A 17,491-nucleotide genomic window follows, 5' to 3' on the forward strand; every position below is an offset into this window, starting at 1 on the left:
TAGTACTTGGGAGACTGAGACAGGAGAATCTCAGCTTCAAGGCCAGCCTCAGCTATTTATTATTATTATTATTATTATTATTATTATTATTATTATTTTGGTGGTACTAGGGTTCCTGGAAGCCCTTCTACCTCCGGGCTACACTCCCAGAACTATCTGATACTTTTTTATTTGGAAACAGGGTCTCCTAAGCCAGCGCATGCGGCTGGCTTCGAACCTGCGCGATCCTCCTGTCTCTGCCTCCCAAGCGCGGGGATTACAAGCATGCACCACCATTCCTGGCAGCCTCAGCAATTTAAAGAGACCCTTACCAACTTATCAAGACCTTGTTTCAAAATAAAAAAATAAAAAATAGGGGTGGGAGTCTATCTCAGAAGTAGAATGCCCCTTGGTTCAATTCCCAGTAATTGAACCAAACCAAACAAAAAACAACAATTATAATGTGATTTCATATAAGCAAACGGCTTTATATAAGCAGAGGAAGTTTCTGGAAAGAACAGTAATATAAGGTTGATGACATCCGTGTGTGTGTGTGTGTGTGTGTGTGTGTGTGTGTGTGTGTGTGGTATTGGGGATTGAACCCAGACCTTTGAGCTACACTCCTAGCCCAGTTTTGTTTCTTATTTGGAAAGAGGGTCTTGCTAGGTTGCTGAGACTCTTACTGCTCACTGAGGTTGTCGTTGAACCTGTGATCCTCCTGTCTCAGCCTTTCTAGTACTGGGATTACAGGCATGCACTACCACGCCCGGCTAGCATCCTTACATAGAAGAGTCACATTTGCCAGCACACTGCCTTGAGAGGAAGACCATTACTACTTTCATTTTTTCAGCTGAAGACTGAGGCACAGAGGGGTCAGTCAGCCCAGGGCTGTCGTCAGTAGATGACAGAGTTACCATTCGCATCCTGGCTGCCTGCCTCTGGACTGCTTGTCCTAACTCACAAGGCACCGAATTTTTAATAACAGGCGAGTTGCAGAAGGGAAAGGAGAAAGTACTAACTTTATTTTTGATTTTTTAAGCTTCAGATGCTCCTTGACTTACGATGTGGTTACATCAAGATCAACCCATCAGAAGTTGGAAATATCCTAACTCAGAACTTCCTCGAGCCGCACGCTTGTAATCCCAGTACTGGGGGGGGGGGGCTGAGACAAGAGGATCAGGCGCATCCAGCCTCAGCTACTTAGTGAGGCCCTCTGCAACTTAGAGACCTTGTTTCAAAATAAATAATAAGAATCAGGCTGAGGGTGTAATGCCCCTGGGTTCAATCCCCAACACCACACACACACACACACACACACTGCCTTGAAAGCTGGATGTGGTGGCACATGCCTGCAATCTCAGTACTTGGGAGTCTGAGACAGGAGGATTACAAGTTTGAGACCAGCCTCAGCAACTTAGGTTCTCAGCAATCTAGCAAGGCCCTGGTTCAAAACAAGCGCGCACACACAACAATAACAACAACAATACAACAAAATATGGCTGGGGAGTAGCTTGGAAGTAGAAAGTCTCTGAGTTCAACTGAAAGAAAAGAGAGGAAGAGAAAGAGAGAAAGAAAGGAAAGAGGAAGGAAAAACAAAATTGCTTTGAATACACCCAACCCACCAAATGTCATAGCTTCGTGTTGGCTGGGTCCCCTCTTGACCCCACTGGTGACGGGCTGCAGCTCACTGCTACCGCGCAGCACGGCCAGAGAAGGTGGTACCTTCTATTGCTAGCTGTGGAAAAGAACCAGAATAGAACTCAAGCACCGTTTCTACTGAATCACTTTTGCACCGTCATGAAATTGAAAATTCTCTTACGAGTCTGATCATTATAACCCGGGAATGGTCTGTAGTACAATGAGGGCAAGTTACTTTTTTTTTTTTTAATTGGTGCATTATATTCATACAACTTATTGGGGTAAAAACTTGTGTGTATAAACATGTACTCATCGCTGATTTAGGTTTGGGCAAATTACTTTTGCATCTTCAACTCACAGTTGTGTATACCTGGTACGTGGATGTTGAACTTCTCCAAATAGAGAGCCTGCAGGAGTGGTCCCAAGTACAGATGAGATAATACTGAGTAATCTGGCCTCTGTTCTCTTGAAAAGTCTCACGACTTTTCTGGAAAAAGCAGTTAGAAAAGCTGGCTAAGGTATGATTTTGCTGAAAGGAACTGGCTTGTAGGAGCAGGTACTTTTTACGGTGGCGCTTCATGAGAAGTACCAAGGCTTATTCCTGGAACGCTTCCAGCATTGCCCTTTGCTATTTTCACAAAAGATCAGGGGACTTAAACTTCTGCTTGGAAAGCCCCTGAAGGGTGTGTGCTGGTTTTGGAAGCACTTTTGAACAGAGAAAGGTCCCTGATAATGCATTAACTCTACCACAATGTTTTTAGTTAAACGAATTAAGTTACTTTTAAAGGTTCTACCTTGACAGAGCTACCCCTCAAGTAATTGAAATATTTTATAAATTTTCATGCAGAATATCATTTGCGAATAAAATCCACTAAGTGTAAAGATGTCATGTTTCATATATACATGTATATATTTCATCTTTAAGATAGCAGATAGATATATATGTGAAAGATGACATCTTTACACGCATTATATATGTGATACTTATACATAAGTATATACAGAGCATTCTTATCACAAGTGTGGAAGTAAGTTATCTCAATATTAACTGAAGAAGGCACACACTGATAGCAAAGGTGTTTGCTCATCATTTTCAAAAACTACTGTGTTATTTGTGATGAAAAAGCCCACTTTGAAAAGCACACAATTACATGTTGGTTATATGTGATAAATGCACAAATATGTTTTAAACACTTAATGCTTTAATATTTGTTAGCGTTCAGTGTTCCCAACTGTGTGTGCGTGTGTGCGTGCGTGTGTGTGTGTGTGTGTGTGTGTGTGTGTGGTGCTGGAGATTGAACTCAGGGGTATTCTATCTCCAAGCTATACTCACAGCCTGATTTTTTGTTCTTTATTTTGAAACGAGGTCTCACTAAGATGCAGAGACGGGTCGTGAACCCGGATCCTCCTGTCTCAGCCTCCCAAGTACTGGGATTACAAGCGTCCACCACCATGCCCAGCCAAAGTTTCCAACTTTAAATAAGTAACCAGTTGACAATGAACCTTATTATTTGTACTGGGGAGAAACAAAGATAGCATGCACATTTCGGAATCACCGCTTTATACTGAAAAGGATTAAAGGACAGTGTAGACCTCACCCTGGAAATCCCACTTATCCGGACTTCTGCATAAACTCTAGTTTTCACCATTACAAAGTGAAAGAAGAATGTGGCGTCATGTTTGTTTCTGGTGGACGACTTGCAAGTGTTACATCACATTTTAACAGGTCTCCATTTCAGCGACAGAAAACGGGCACGCTCTTGTAAGTGGAATGCTTAGAAGTGTCAGAAAGAAAAGAACGAGAAGTCATCAGTTGATGTAATTATTTTCACCTGGTGATAATAAAAATAGTTGTTGTTATCGGGTAAAAAGCTAAAAAGGATGCATAAAATACTTAAAGTTAGTAAGTTAGTGTAAAACTAGAATGCTTCTTGTAGTTAAAAGGTTTTTGCTGTTATTCTTCTGGCTTGTTTGTTTGTTTGCTTTTTGGTACTGAAATTGAGTGCAGGAGCATTCTACCTCTAAGGTACAACACCGGACCTTTGTATTTTTTTTTTTGAAACAGGTCTCACTAGGTTGCTGAGGGCCTCACTAAGTTGCCAAGACTGGTCCTGAACTTGCAATTCTTCTGTTTCAGCCTCCCACGTACTGGGTATAAAGGCGTGTGCCACCAAGCCCGGTGTAAAATATTTTTATTGCCTACTCTGTTAATGTTTTGGTCTTACTCTTATATCTTCTGTAAAACTTTAAGTGAAAGTAAACCATTAATAAATCAGTACTGACTCCGAGATAAATCAAGGCATAGTATTACCCCATAATAACACATGAACATAACAGAAAAACTTTGAACTGTATATGTGGGATCCTGTCTTGCTTACTTTGGTAAGAATTTTTTTTTTCTTTTCAGTTTTACAGACATATTCAAAATAAAGACATTTCTAAACTGTAAGTAAAACTAGTAATTATCACACACTTTTTGAATATCTTGTTACCAGAGCAACCCAGTTTTCAGTGGAAGCGGAAATATAATTTGCTTTTCTATTCTCCTCCGTCTTCCCTCCTGTCATGCTTTGATGTCACACTGGGAGGACAGAGGTGTGCGTCCCTCGCACATGAACAGAAACAAAGTGTCGTCTTGCGGCTGGTGGCCAGGTTTTACTGTCAGATTGCTCAGGTTCAGTAGACTACTAACCCTTCCATCTAGATCAAGATAGAATGAGTTTTTCTCCTGACATATTCTGCGATTTTCATGCCACGGACACCAGTTATGAGGTCATTGGATATGAAAACAAATTGTACTAATTTACCCCATTCCATTTTCCCGTTAGTTATAAATTCAAATTCAGTGCAGTTTAAAAATAGTCATCCAGCTTTATTCTGAATTATTTCTCATAAAATTAGCAAAATGTGCCTTTTGCTAATTTGAAAAGTCAATATTTTACATTCAAGAAGAGTATTTGCCAGCCTGGGATGTCATGCTACATGCAACTCCATATCTAAAGAAAATCTAAAAATGATCACTACGTGAGCTAAGTTATGGACTTTTGAAAGAACATTTTCTCGTGTGTGTGGTACTGGGGATTGACCTCAGGGGCATTCGACTCCAAGATAAACCCCCAGCCCTATTTTATTTTCATTTTTTTTTTTTTTTTTGGTGGTACTGGGGTTCCTGGAAGCCCTTCTATCTCCGGGCTACACTCCCAGACCTGTTTTTACATTTTTATTTGGAAACAGGGTCTCCTAAGCCAGTGCGCGCGGCTGGCTTTGAACCTGCGCGATCCTCCTGTTTCTGCCTCCCAGGCACGGGGATTACAAGCGTGCGCCACCATGCCCGGCCTTTATTTTCATTTTGAAACAGGGTCTCACCTACGGGTTGATGAGAGTCCCACTAGTAGTGAGACTGTGCTCCAACCTGCAATCCTCCTGTCTCAGCCTCCCAAACACTGGGATTACATGCATGTACCCGGCTGAAGGAATATTTTAAATAGTTTTTTTTTTTTACCAAATATAACATATAAGATGTAAAGCTTGATGAAAATGACAATATACACATGGCCAACACACTAATCCGATAGCAGAACATGGCCAGCACAGCTCATGCTCCTTGAGTTAGCTTTGCCTGCTTTTGAACTCTCTATAAATGGAGTCTGCGCTAGGGCATTATTTGTGTGTGTGTGGCTTTTGTTTGCTGTTGTGTGTGAGATTCATCCATGTCATTACCGCACAGCAACGCATGGATACAGTACGATGTGTTCATCCGTTTACTCATGAAGGCTATTTTAGTTTGAGACTCTTAAGGAATTGTGCTGTTGTGGACGTGCCTGGGTGTATCCTGGTGAAAACGTATGTGTGTTTCTGTAGGAATGAGACTGCCGGGTCACGGGGAGACTTAGGTTCAGTCTTAGTAAGTACTGCTGGTTTTCCAAACTGGTTTTTCCATATCTTAACTTCTGCCAGAAGCGTGTGAAGAGTTCCTGTTCCTCTTCCTTAGCAACACTTGGAGTTATCAGCCTCCACATTTTGGCTCTTCCAGAAAGTATTGAGTGTCATCTCGTGATGAGTTATCATTATAAATGTTGTATTATTGTGATGATGTACCATTACGACTAAAGATGTATCACTAGTATCCTTTTATTTCCTGATGACTAATGAAGTTAAATGTGTTTTCATTAACTTATTGATCCTTGGTTATCTTCTTTCGTGTAGGGTTTGTTCAAGCCTGTGGTCCATTTATCCACGGGTTCTTGTCTTTCTTAGGAGTTTGTGGGAATTCTGTATATAGTGTGGATTTGGTTCTTTGGTTGGTTATATGTATTACAAATATATTCTCCTGTCTTGTGGATTATCTTTGTGTGTATATGTGTGTGTTATTGGGGATGGGACCCTGGAGCATTCTGCCTCTGAGATTTCCTTCCAGCCCTATTTTATTTTAAAGCAGAATCTTACCAAATGGTGGAAGGCCTCACTGAATTGTATTCTCAGCCTCCCGAGTACTGGAATTATAAGTGTGTGCCTGTGGATTATCTTTTTAACCTCTTAATGGTATCCTTTGAGACTAACAATAGTATCCTTTGAGACTAACTGTTCCAATTTGTCAATCATTTCCCTTGTAATTAGTACATTTTGTATGTTATTTAAAACGTATATCTCAGTCAGGCCTGGTGGTACACACCTATAATCCCAATACTTAGGAGGCTGAGACAGTAAGATCGCAGGTTTGAGGACAGCCTCAGCAACCCAGGGAGACTCTGTTTTAAAATTTAGTTTTTTACGCTGGGCGTGGTGGCGCACGCTTGTAATCCCCGCGCTTGGGAGGATCGCGCAGGTTCGAAGCCAGCCGTGCTGGCTTAAGAGACCCTGTTTCCAAAATAAAAATATAAAAAAAAATAGGTCTGGGAGTATAGCCCGGAGGTAGAAGGGTTTCCAGTAACCCCAGTACCACCTAAATAAATAAATAAATAAATAAAATTTAGTTTTTTTAATTTAAAAAGTTAAAAAAAGGCTGAGGGTGTAGTTTAGAGGTAGAATCCCCCTGGGTTCGATCCCTGATAGAGTGTGCATGTGCACGCCTGCGCACACACACGCAGTTATATCTCTAATTCAAGACTGGAAATCTCATCTCACATTATCTTTTAGATACGTGGCTAATTTACGTTTCTATCTTAGCATCCACCAGAGTCTTTTTCCCTGTAAAGATATTATTTGGTTTAGTAGCAGTTATTGAAAAGTTCAGTTCCTTTCTGGGTCTATTTCTGGCTTCTTTGGCTGTGTTCTTTTTATCCATTTCTTTATCTCTGCCTCTAACTACACTATCTTAATTGTTACAGCTTTATAAGAAGTCTTTCTAACAGGCGTTGTAAACGCTTGTCTTTTTTTTTTTTTTTTTTTTTTTTTGGTGGTACTGGGGTTCCTGAAAGCCCTTCTACCTCCGAGCTACACTCCCAGACCTATTTTTATATTTATTTGGAAACAGGGTCTCCTAAGCCAGTGTGGCTGGCTTGGAACCTGCGCGATCCTCCTGTCCCCGCCTCCCAAGTGCGGGGATGACAAGGGTGGCCACCATGCCCGGCAAAACCCTCGTCTTTTTAAGATTGTTTTGGTTCTTGGTCCTATGAATTTCCAAATGTATTCTGAAGCATGTTATTAATTTTCGCAAAAGCACTATCAGGATTTTAACATGATGCATATTTTCTTCTAAGGAAGGCTTTCATGTCATCTTACAAGCTTTGATATTCTTGAATTTGTATTTAATAAAAACTTCTGGTTTCCACTGCCATTTGTTCCTTAACTTATGGTTGCTATTAGAAGTACATAACAGCTGGCAGACGACACATCCCTCTGATCCTAGGAAGGCCGAGACAGGAGGAGCTCAGGTTCCTGGCCAGCCTCAGCAATGATCTCCACAACTTACTGAGACCCTGTTTCAAAATAAAATATAAAATAAGGTAGGGGGTATAGCTTAGAGGTAGAATGCCCCTGGGTTTAACTCTCAGTACCATAAAAAGTACATTACTTACATTCCCAACATTTGTTATTGACTTAATATAATTCCACTATGGTCAGAGAATGTATATTTAATAAGATTTCAAACCTTTGAGACCCGCTTGGTGGTCCAGCATACAGCCAGTTTGGGTAAATATTCTATGTGCATTTGAAAATAATGTGTATTTTGCAGTTGTTGGGTACAAAGTTCTCTATAAGAAAGTCATGTCAGATTTAAATTTTTTTCAAATATTTTATATCATTATTGGCCCCCTTTTTTTGTGGTACTGGGGATGGAACCCAGTGGTGTTCTAACTCCAAGCTACACAATCTGCCCTCTTTTATTTTTTATTTATTTATTTATATTATTATTTTTTGTGGTACTGGGGGTGGAACCCAGAGGCTTTCTACCTCTGGGCTATACTCCCAGACCTATTTTATATTTTATTTTGAAACAGGGTCTCACTAAGTTGCTGAGAGCCTCACTAAGTAGCTGAGGCTGGCTTCGAACCTGTGCGATCCTCCTGTCTCAGCCTCCCAAGTGCGGGGATTACAAGCGTGCGCCACCACGCCCAGTTCTCACTAAGTTATTGAGAGCTTTAGTAAGTTGCTGAGTCTAGCTTTGAATCTGTTACACAACAGTCTCAGCCTCACAAGTACTGGGATTACAGGCATGAGCCACTATGCCTGGCTCATTACTGGTATGTCTGTCTCTCTGTCTGTCTGTCCGCCCGTCTGTATTTATTTATTTATTTATTTAGTGGTACTGGGAATTGAAACCAGGGGAATTCTACCTCCAAGCTGCACCCTAGCCTTATTTTTTATTCTTTATTTTGAAACAGACTCTCACTAAGTTGCAGAGGGCCTCAGTAAGTAGCTGAGGCTGGCCACGAACCTGCGATCCTCCTGTCTCAGCCTCCCAAGTACTGGAATTACAAGGGTGTGCCACCACACCTGGTTATTATTGGTCTTTAAGTTGTTGTTGTCCATTAGTTTCTGAGAGGAATGGGTTAAAATCAAGAAGACCTCAAAATGTATGATTTTTTCCCTTTCAGTTGTCAATTCTTGCTTCAATATATTTTGAAGCTCTTAAGTGCAAAAAACATTGAGTTCTATTTTTAATATTCCACTCTCACGTCTATAAGTTTTCTTGTTAATTTTTACTGGCTACCTACTCTAGACATTATATCATGCATCTGACCTTGATGAAGTCTTATGCAAAGTAATATTTGTATTACCCTGGAGCAACCAAGAACTTTAGAGTAGTTAAACTTCAACCACACTCATCCCCACCTTGTATATGATTTTTGTTGGGTATATATACTGGGTTGTTTGTTTGTTTTTTGGCACTGGGAATTGAGCCCTGGGAAATTTTGCCACAGAGATATAATCCCAGTACTTGGGAGGCCAGAGGAAAGCCTCAGCAATGAGTACTGGGATTACAGGTGTACAGCACCACACCTGGCCTGCAGGACGGTTTTAGATGCACCTACATCCACTGTTCTTAGTGCTCCCTATTCCTTTCTGCACCTCTAAGCTACTTTGGAGAATCATTTCCCTTTTTCTTGAATAACTTCTTTTTGTTTTATATTTAGTGTTTTTTCATTTAACTAGTGATAAATTGTTTTGGGTTTCCTTTGGTCTAAAATTCTTAATTTTCCTTCATTTTTAAGAGGTATATCTTGCTGAATATAGAATTCTAGAGTAGCAGTTATTTTATTTCCTTTATTTCCTGTTCAGTCTACCATTAGTCTTAATTGTTGCTGCTTTTAAGATTTTGTTTCTCATTTAGAGAAGGAGAAGATATGAAGAAAAAAGACACATTGTGAAATAGACTGCTAGTATCTCCTCAATAAATGTATTCACTTTCTTACCACACCTTATTAACTGGGCACATAAATTCCCAGAATAGGGACACATTTTGGATTGAGTAAAAAAGACTCTTTGTTTCAGACAGCACTCTCACCACTGCGACCCAATAAAAACCTGACAACACAGGTTAGAGGAAGGAATAATTGTTTGCTCACAGTTCGGGAGATTTTAGAGGATCAGTCCACGTCGGGTGGGGTATGTGGAGTTCAGGGCTTGGTGATAAGAAGCAGAGAGAGGGACCCTCACGGGCTCTGCTCTCACATCACGGAAGCTGGAAGCGAGAAAGAACAAGGTGAGGTGGTGCTCAGGAACTTAGTGAGATTCTGTTTCAAAATAAAAATTAAATAGAACTGTGGGTGTAGCTCAGAGGTAGAATGACCCTGGAGTCAATACCTAGTGGGGAAAAAAAAAGCCCTAAAGCAAAATTATTCCTGTTCTCCCCAAGCTTGTCCTTTACTTCCTCAATTTTGTCATCATTCATTGTTTATTCAGTTATTCCTGCCAGGAAACTAGGTGATGGACTATTCAAAGGCTTCCTTTTCCAACTTCTGGCCATAGCACACAAAGGCCCGTGCACACGGCTCACTTTTCTCTTCCTGTTTTCACATGGTTAAAGTCTCTACTTAGTTCCAGGAAAAAAGCCACTTCAGAGAAGCCAAAGTAAACAATAATCACTGTAGCTAAATTCTTAGCCCTTCTTTCTTAACCTGTTTTTCCTCGTCTGGTTGCAAGATATGTGAGGTCTGTTCTGTGCCAGTTTTATTCACTCTGTCCCTAAGCCACGCACAAAGGAGGCACTCGGTAAATGACTCTGTAACATGTAGAAAAGGAAGGCATCTCCACTCTCACAGATCACTTGGTCGATTTGGTGAGGTATTGCCCAGAGAGACAGATATTAATAGAAACCGTAGGCTTTTTAGGTCATACCTACATGGTATAGATCTTTATTTACATATTTATTTATATATTTACATTACTGGGGATTGAAGCCAGGGGCAATCTATCCAGCACTTTTTATTTATTAATAAGGGGTACTGCCAGATATTAATAGAAAGTCTGTATGGTTTTTTAGGTCATACATATATAGTATAGCCATTTGTTTATTTATTTATAATTTTATAGTACTGGGAATTGAACCCAGCAGAAATTCTACTCAACCTTTTACGTTTTTTTTTGTTTTGTTTTGACAAAGGGCTTCACTAGGTTGCTGAGGCTTTCCTCAAATTTGTGACCCTCCTTGTCTCCCTCCCAAATACTAGGATTATAGGTATTTGCCACCATGCCTGGCTTCACACTTTTGTTAAGCCTATATCTTCTACCCTAGATATAAATAAGGATATCATGAGAAAGTCAAATGTTTTGCTGATGTCAGGATATATGTTTTAACAGCAGTCTCCTGGTTGACATAATAGCTCTATTAACAGGAAGTTAGTTTGGCAGGTAGTCTTAGCAAACTCACACTGAAAACCTCTAACTGCCCACAAACCAGGCTTTTAATTGACAACCTTGCATATAATTGATATCAAGCTCAAAAACTCACTAGTTTGTCAGTGTTTGTCGACCATCTATCATGTAGTAGGCATTCTTCAAGTGTTGGAGAGATACGGTTTGCAAAGGAGTCAGGTCTAGAGAATAGGTGGACAGTCAAAACAAGAGAAGCCAGGTGTGGTGGCATATGCCTGTAGTACCAGTTGATGGGTGGCTCAGATAGGAGGAGCCTTCAACAACGTAGTGAGATCCTGTTTCAAAATAAAAAGCAAAATTGGGCCGGGGGTGTAGCTCAGAGGTAGAATGCCTATAGGCTCCATCCCTAGAACCACAAAAACAAACCCAAGAAAATAAGTACCAAGCCAGGCGTAGCGGCCCACACTTGTAATCCCAGCACTTGGGAGGCTGAGACAGGAGGATCTGGAGTTCGTGGCCAGCCTCAGCTACTTAGTGAGGCTCTTAGCAACTTGTTTCAAAATAAAGAATGAAAAATAAGGCTAGGGGTATAGCTTGGAGGTAAAATGCCCCTGGGTTTCATCTCCAGTACTGCAAAACACAAAACAAAACAACAAATAAAAGAAGTGCCAGTAAGAGTACTCATAAAAATCAGGGTGATATGAAAGAATTACATACAAAAATTACATTTTAAGATTTGGGTTGCCAGAAAAGGTTAAGTAAGGCCCGAAAGGCATTACTTAGATGGAAACTAACCTGGTGATCCATATTTTGTAAGATAGACTGGCTTCTCATTTTTGAAAATCAAAACATTTCCTACTTCAAGTCTTCTGTTGCCTCTTCATTTCTTGAGGCTAATAATCAGATTACAATGTCGTGAGGGTTAGGGTAACAGGACAAAGCAATCTCCAAACTTAATACGCTGCACTTACCTCCTAAGATCTGAAGAGCTTTATGGCTTCAGCAAGAAATGAAGATTCCAACTTTTTCATGATTGGTCAAAGGTTAGCTGAAGAGATTCTTTTAGATAATACCAGAGGCCAATTGTTTTCAAGAAATGTCAGTTCTTATTTTCTCCCATTAGTATGAAAGATTTAGTTAAAAGATTATAGAGCCTATGTGTTCAAACTAATATCAAAGGGAGCTGGTTCTTAGAAGAACCAAATGGGTACTAGCAGACGTGAATAAAGTTAGAGGGTAAATCTAAATAATGTATGTAATGGATAAGTTGACCCTTCAGTTTAATCGTAAGTTTTTACTAGACACGTACCTTTGGAAGAGGTTAAAGGAAGCAAAGGTAACAACAGTGGTTTGTTTCTGCTTTCTACTGTGATTTTTTCCCTTTTTTCCATATTTTATTTTATTTATAAGTGGAACATATTGAAAATGGCGTACATTTAGATTGTGCTTCGTGCCCTCTTCCCCCCATTCCCCTTCCCCCTCCCAATAAAGAGTGTCCAGGTTAACCATGTTATATTTATACTATTACACATATTCGTATGTAGCTCCTCCATTGAACAACCTCAGCTTTCTTCCTCTCCTATCCTTCCACTCAAGCTTTGCTGAGATTTCCCCTCCATCACCTGGAGTCCCTCTGGTTTAACCACTACTCCCTAGCTTGGGCACATTAGAGAAAACATATGTCCCTTCCCTTTCTGTGCTTGACTAATTTCACTTAATTAAGCGCATCATGGCTGGAAAACTAGATCTAACAAAATCATTGGAGGAGGGGAATTATCCATGCTTCAGTTATTCAGGGACTTAAAAATTTTATTTCCACCTTGAACTTTTCATATTTTTTAAGCACTAAAAGACTTTCAGGGTTACTTTTATGTAACTTTCATAAAAGTCTTATGAGAAATAGAAAACATTCTCATGCTTTTTGGCGGTAAGAAATTTTTTAGAAAGGTACCATATTTCAAAAACACACAACAAATTAAATTAAAACATAATCTGTTGTGAAAGTATTACGCTATAAGGCTCATTACTTAATATATGACAGGAAGGCTTGTAAATAAACAAAACCAATAATTTAAAGAACTGCCCAGTAATAGAAGTGAAGATAAATCACTGATAAATTAGTATTTACTTTACTTAGCTAAGTATAGTTTATATAAAGAAAATTGTAACATTTTCAATTCACTGAAAATACAAATAGTTGAGACTGAAAATACAAACAGTCCAAGAAAAGGTGACTTTTCCTAGTAAGAAAGCGGTTTGTTACAATTATAAAGAGAAGATTGTTATTAACAAATGACACCAGCTAGGAAAAATATTCACGAGCATGTTGAGTACATATACAACATAAAATGCCAGCTTACAGATCACATACATTTTGCTGCATTAAAGTCTCTTATTTTTTCATATAACGATCTACTTGAAAGGAATATAAAGGATTAGTCTTTAGTGGAATAAAAGGAATTAAAACAGTAATAAACCCTTTCTGTAGATAAACGCTGAACAAAATTTTCTATACTTTGGAGAAAAGCAAATAGCTTGCATTCCTCATTATTTTATTTACTTATTTTTTGTGGGTCTGTGGGTGCAACCCAGGGGCATTCAACCTCCGAGCTACACCTCCTGCCCTATTTTTTATTCTTTACTTTGAAACCGGGTCTCACTGAGTTGCAGAGGGCCTCACTAAGTAGCTGAGGCTGTCCATGAACCGCGATCCTCCGGTCTCAGACTTCCTAATGCTGGGATTACAAGTGTGTGCCACCAGGCCCGGCTTCCTCAGTATTTTAATTAGAATAATTCTTTAATCCATTATTTTCAAATCTACTGAAATAAAATAGTGACAAAAACCAGAATACTGTAAAGTTACATAAGAACTTTCAAGCAGTTTAGTCATCAGATAAAAGGCTAAATTTACTCAGTTGGCTTGTAACAGTTAATAGTCCATATTAAATTGGAATTTGTTACCTGGCCATTCTGAAGAATTTCCAGAATTAGAACTGTTAATTTGTTAATTACAAAGCTCTTTAAGCATTCTTTCTTTCTTTTTCTTCTTTCTTTCTTTCTTTCTTTCTTTCTTTCTTTCTTTCTGTACTGGGGATTGAACCCAAGGGGAAGGATACATTCTTTACATAAAGAATAGTTAAGAAAGTGTTATCTAGCACAAAATGTTAGCTGTAGTTCAAAGACCAATGAGGTGGTATCTAGGAAAAGTCATGTCCTTAAAACTCAAATAATGGGAGCCGGGCATGGTGATGCACGCACATAATCCCAGTGCTTGGGAGGCTGAGACAGGAGGATTGCACAGGTTCGAAGCCAGCCTCAGCTACTTGGTGAGGCTATAAGCAACTTAATGAGACCCTGTTTCCAAATTAAAAATAATAATAAAAAAAAGGTCTGTGGGTGTAGCCTGGAGGTAGAAAGCCCCTGGATCCCATTCCCAGTATCACACAAAAAATTTAAATAATAGTCCAATATTGGTTGTGAAAAACTGGCTGATGAAAAGACAATTCAATAGTATTGTTTTCACCTCCCAAACTTTATCAGAGACTGTATGAACCATTTTTTTTTCTTGTAATAAAAAGAAATTAGACTGCACCTTGACTTGAGACCCCCATTAAAACTAGGCTGTATGGTAGTTGACATATTCCAGTGGTAATTTATAATGATTATGGCCTGACTTAAATTAGAGCTTTATTGAGGTTCAAAAGCAATGATGCTTAGCAAAATCTTTTTCAAAGGGGTGATGAAATGAAGGAAGGCCAAATACGCCTGTGTACAGAGACACGTATTGCTACTATTGGAGCATCGGGTTAGAAAGAATTCAGCTAGATTCTTAACTGTGGCACTTAAGGACTTCTGAAAAAATTTGATCTTTGGGTCAATTTGGAAATATAGGCATAATTTCTTTCTTTTTTTTTTTTGGTGGTACTGGTGTTGCTGGAAGCCCTTCTACCTCCGGGCTACACTCCCAGACCTATTTTATATATTTATTTGGAAACAGGGTCTTAAGCCAGCGTGGCTGGCTTCAAACCAGCAAGATCCTCCTGTGTCCGCCTCCCAAGCGTGGGGATTACAAGTGTGCGCCACCATGCCTGGCCAATATAGGCATAATTTCAAATTAGCTTTTTATTAAGTTGAACATTTAAACTTCTACCATGCATGTCATTGTCAACATGATTTACATTGTTTTGAGACTATAATATACAAATAAAAGCACAAAAAAGCAAAAAAAACCTTCTATCTTAAGTTTATTTCTGCTTGTAATGAATGAGTAGGGGGGTTTTATTCCATATTTTAGATGACATGCTCAGTCAACGATTAGTGTTTGGCTAGTCTGTAAAGATACTTTATTTAAAAAAAGCAATGTGAAATTTGAATAATATTGATAATTAGCATTAAAACACATGGATACATTAACTGGTAAAAATGATCACAACAGAAATGCATTGCAGTTAGGCCTCTGTATGTGTGGATTCCATATCCATGGATTCACCATCTGTGAACTGAAAATATTCCAGAAAGACCTGCATCTATGCCAAACGCCTACAGACTTTCTTTTCTTGTTAGTATTCCCTAAATACAGCATAGCAATTATTTACATAGCATTTATATAATATTAGATATTATAATTAATGTAAGATAATTTAAAGTACACAGGAGAATATGCTTAGGGCATATGTAAACTATACCATTTTATATTGGAGACTTGAGCATTGTGGATTCTCGTATCTGCAGGGAGTCTTAGAACCAAAACCATGGATATTGAGGGACTGTTTATCTAGTCATCTGGTAGCAAAAATAGATAGACTTTACTGTAGTTCAAAGGGAAGCAGAGTTGAAACATTTCCTTCCAGTCATCTCTGAAATGTATATTATTTTTATAGCAACACAGTACCTTGTTAGTAATAGTAAACCAAAAGATAATTTACACATATTATATTTTGAAAACACTAGTAGTTTCATGAATATATGCTTTCTTATTTTTTATTAAAGTGCTTCAAAATGAAAATAAAACACTAGTCAAAACAAGTATGCAAAAACATTTTATTTATAATAGATCAACAGTTTTGACACGAAAGGTAGCCACTTTCAATTTCTCAGGAATGCCTAGAATCCAACAGTTTTCAGAAAGACTAGTCAGTCAACAATTATTTCACTGCAGGTAAAATAAATAATTCCAGAATAAACTTTTTAAATGGCTTTGCCTGTGGCAAATTATTTTTGAGCTTGAATGTGTTTTAAGTTAGCTTTCCCAGGAACTGAATGTAATCCAACCATGTTGCAAATGTAATAAACCAGTTTATACAACAAGCTTGAGAATTGCCTATGTGCATCAAACTGTGCTCAAATGAGAATTCTCTTTATTAAAATATTCTTTTTTCAAAAAGGCCTCACATGAACCCCTCAAACCAGTCATCTCTTTTCTACATCCAGCACTCTTTCCTACTTTAAGCTGTGTTACTATAGAGACAACTATCAAGTCCCCGTGGGACTGTACATGAACTTAAGACTATATAAAATATACCAAACACAGGAATAGTTACGCACTCTAAGGTGGTAACTAACCAGTAACGATCGAGCCCATGTCACTTTTGGTTTATAGGGAAAAAAGCAGCCCTCAAATGTCCTTAACTTTTCAGTACTTTTCTGTAACGAACAGAATGAAAAGGTAACTTGAAATATTAAAATAATAAAAAAAAATCTGAAATAAGATGTTTTATGTAAATGTTAAACATCAGATCCAAACCATATTTTCTTCTGTAATTTAGTTTGGGGGGAAAATTCACAATCATTAGCTTTTCTCAGTGACTTGTACTTCTGAGTATTTAAATCTACTGCACACTTTGTGAGATTCACCATGGTTACTGCTCCCCGGGCTTGAGCACACTCTCTCCTTAGGTAAGTCTGTTACGTATGCGTGTAACTGCTGGGGAGCTCTAGATAGCACTTAAGAATGCTCATGGGAGCTCTGGAAGGGCCGAGGTTTCATCATTATCTGTTTGCTGCAGGGTCTGTAATTCGAATTTGCCACAGCAGCCTAAAGCAGCGCTGTGTGCAATGGGATGCACAGAACCCCACAGAACACACAAGCTGAAGTCCAAAGGCACAAAGTAATGCTGGTGGCTCTTTCTAGTCAGGTAAGAAACAATAAAAAGTCTGCATTATTCCTTCATAATTTAAATACTTAAGTAATCTCCACTTTTATTACTTTATAACAATGACTTCAAATTTACATTATTTTAAGTACCATTGTAATAGCTTAGAGTATAATACAGATATTTGCTGATATCCCATCCAAAAATAAAAAAAAAACAAGAACAAAAACAAAACAAAAAAACCTCTTTACTATATATACACATATATAAAAATTATCCTTAAAGATAAGAACACAGAAGAGGGACTTGGTACAGACCAACATATCAATTTTCTATTACCACAGTTGTATTTCCAAAACCAACAGATATACAGCAATAATCAAAAGCAGTGCAAATATTCCTGGAGGTTAGGGTACAGTGATAACGCAAGAACAGAAAACCGAGGAAATGAGGCAAGTACTTCAAGTACAAGGAACGGTGCGTCTGAGGTCCGCCTTGGCGCTCGCCGGGCTTCCTTCCCGCTC

This window comes from Muscardinus avellanarius (assembly GCF_963383645.1).
Source record: "Muscardinus avellanarius genome assembly, chromosome: 17".
Classification (NCBI taxonomy): Eukaryota; Metazoa; Chordata; class Mammalia; order Rodentia; family Gliridae; genus Muscardinus; species Muscardinus avellanarius.